General features: G+C 41.2%; 1 non-coding gene across 1 annotated transcript; it reads left to right on the top strand.

Moving 5' to 3' along the window:
• Nucleotides 1-777: 777 nt before the first annotated feature.
• LOC112533933 lies at nucleotides 778-882 on the top strand. Its single transcript, XR_003078267.2, has one exon. It is a non-coding gene; the product is annotated as a small nucleolar RNA R71 (small nucleolar RNA).
• Nucleotides 883-3051: the final 2169 nt, after the last annotated feature.

A 3051-nucleotide genomic window follows, 5' to 3' on the forward strand; every position in this document is an offset into this window, starting at 1 on the left:
GGTTTGACTCATAGTGCTAGGGAGGCGATCCTGAAGGTCTCTCCGAAAGCATCTTAGAAATTTGGCCAATTTGAGTCTCCAAGTTCAAGATCAAGGCCTCGATTCCTAAGTGCACTATCGGTCTACTTTGGAATCTCGTTTCCGAGACGCGTCACAAACTTCATCATAAGCTCCTCTAAATTTGACTTCTTTTCTTGTGGAGGAGGAGCTTGTGCGAGCCTAGTGGTTGTCACTTGAGCTGTTGATGAAGTCTTTGAAAACTGGCGGACCACGGGCATTATTGTTCCTCCAAACTGAAATTGGGATGATTGCGCCATCCAGGGTTGTATGTATTCTTTGTAAGGGTTATTCTACTGCCTTGGGGCATTCCCCATATAATCAACTGTTCAACATCGGAAGACATAGCGAATTAGATGGAAAACTAGTAGAAGATGAAGCAAACATACCTCCCGCAGTATTTCACACTGTAATGCGGGCCACCACAAAACTTCGCGACCAGCGTCATTGCATGAGCCGGCATCCTGAGTTGGTCGATCTTCTTGGCTAGAAGCTCCACTTGAGCTGCTAAGGCTCCTGTAGAGTCTACTTGGTTGACCACTCCCTGTCTTCCTGGTCGGCTCTAGAGGATTGCCAACGATAGTTGTTCATGGCCATTTCCTCTATCAAGTTCGAGCACCTTTCGGGCGTCTTATTGTTTAGCGCCCCTCCTGCAGCATCAACCATCGCCTCGTTGCAAGGTTCAACCCGTCAGAAGGTCCGAACTGCATCCACACCGGCAATCCGTGATGTGGGCAACATCTCAAAAGATCTTTAAACCTCTCCCATGCATCGACATGCTTTCATCATCAAACCGCACAAAGAAGATATGTCATTTCTAAGTTTAGCAGTTTTAGCGGGAGGAAAATACTTATATAAAATTTTTCAGCCATAGCGCCTCCAGGGTAGTAATTGTTTGTTGTGGAAAGATTGCAGCCATCTCTTTGCTCTGTCCCTCAAGGAAAATGGAAACAATCTCAGCCGAATGGCATCATCAGTTGTTCCATTTATCTTGAATGTGTCACAAATCTCCAAAAAGTTAGAGATATGTGCATTGGGATCCTCGCTGGGCAATCCTCCAAATTGCACGCTTTGCTGGATCATCTGGATAACATTGGCCTTTATCTCAAAATTATTGGCCGCTACAGCAGGTCTGACTATACTCGTTTTCGTCCCATCTAAAGATGGTCGAGCAAACTCGTACATCATCCTCTGATCGTCATTGGTCTAGGGGTCATGGTTTTCCATCGTGTCTAGTCTATCCACAGGTACCTCAACCTCAATCTCCTCCTCTTCTAATTGCAACCTCTTCCTTAAGAGTCTGAGGGATCATTCTGGATCAGATAGAGGCTCTATAAGATTCGAGTTTGAGCTCCTGGTCATAAACTACTTGAAACCGAAAGTCCATACAACCACCAATCAACAAAAAAAATATAAAAAAATAAATAAATAAATAAATAAATAAAATAAATAAAGAATAAATTAATAAACAAATAATGACTAAATTAACACAAAAGCAATTCACTCTAGTTCACCGTTACTGTGTTCCCCGGCAACGGCGCCAAAAACTTGATGGGCTCTTTATGCAACCTACACCTAAGGCAGTGAACCTACCGATGCAGTCTAGCACTAGTGAGTATCAAGGTCATATCCCTGGAGATCGGGTGAACCTAGAGTTACTACTGTTGCTATGTTATCTAATCTGAAATAGGGTGTGAAAGTTCTAACGTACCAGCTAATGGTTATGAGTGCAAATAAGTAAATAAAGAACAACGGACAATCAAAAGACAATTGCAAAGAGAGAAACAAACCCAAAAGGGAGCCTAAGTGATGGAATTATAAAGATGGATTTTATGGATTGCCGATCTTGCTTACCCATGCCTAAATCCTGAATTGAATCCCAGTTCCTCTCTCGAGCTTACCGGATTCCTAAACCTGCACTAACCTAATGGAATCTTTTCCTATCGGATTACTACAGATTAGTATTAAGTATGATTTAAAACTATTAAAAGTTATTAATTCTTAATCCGGCGAGTAAATCAACCTTATCTCTTAGTGTTAACTACCAGTCCTTACTATTCAATGTCCAGTTGTAACAAGCATTTTTCAATGTCAAGAAATAGCCTAATAAACAATTAATTCAACGTCTCAAATTAACTGAATCAAACTTTTATTACTAAATAGCAAGAAGATTACAAGAATGACAATTATAAAACTAACAATTAAGCATAATCCATCAACAAAGGTGAACCCCAATGGGTTCAAAAGATCTAGCTACTCATGTTCATGGTTAAAGCAATTAGGGAACAAAATAAGGAAAAGAAAATTAAAGGCATGTACACCCTTCTCTTTCAAGCCGAATGAAAAACCCTAAATTTGCAAATTCGAAATCTCAAACCCTAGTTGCCTCTTGAATGCTCCCAAAGTTTGTCTTGATCTTCAATTCGATGTTGGAACAAGTGAAATCCCTCCTTTAATTGATGAATTTTTGATCTCTCAAGGTCTACAATTGAGGTATAGGAAACAATTGATTAAATGTGTGTCTTGGAATTGAATCCAAAATTTGTCTCTCCTCCAAAAGAACTCAAAATTGCCTATATAGTTGATTCATCATGGCAGGAGTCCAGTCATGATGATTCGGCATGGCCGAATCCGAGCGATCTTTGAATCTGTGAAGTCTGTGTCGACTCCTTCCAAGCCATGCCCAATGGTCTTTGAGCCACCACAGGCCGTCTTGGAGGCCGTGGTGGCTACAAGTCGTATTTGAAATGGCACAATTGGGGATAGCCTCTTGGTAATTCAGCACGGCTGGAGTCCAGGCTGTGCTCAACCCTCGGGGTGCTAGTTCTCACCCAATTTGATGGATTTTGGTCCGTAATCACACGTATTTCCCTCGATTATTGATGGTGTCCTTCGAAAATGACCTGAAACGAGAAAGGAAACAAAAGACAGGTGATTCTAGCATAAAACGGGATAATCATGCATAAAAATGTAAACAATCGGGCATGAAAACAT

Source organism: Ricinus communis, chromosome 8, assembly GCF_019578655.1.
Source record: "Ricinus communis isolate WT05 ecotype wild-type chromosome 8, ASM1957865v1, whole genome shotgun sequence".
NCBI classification, from domain to species: Eukaryota; Viridiplantae; Streptophyta; class Magnoliopsida; order Malpighiales; family Euphorbiaceae; genus Ricinus; species Ricinus communis.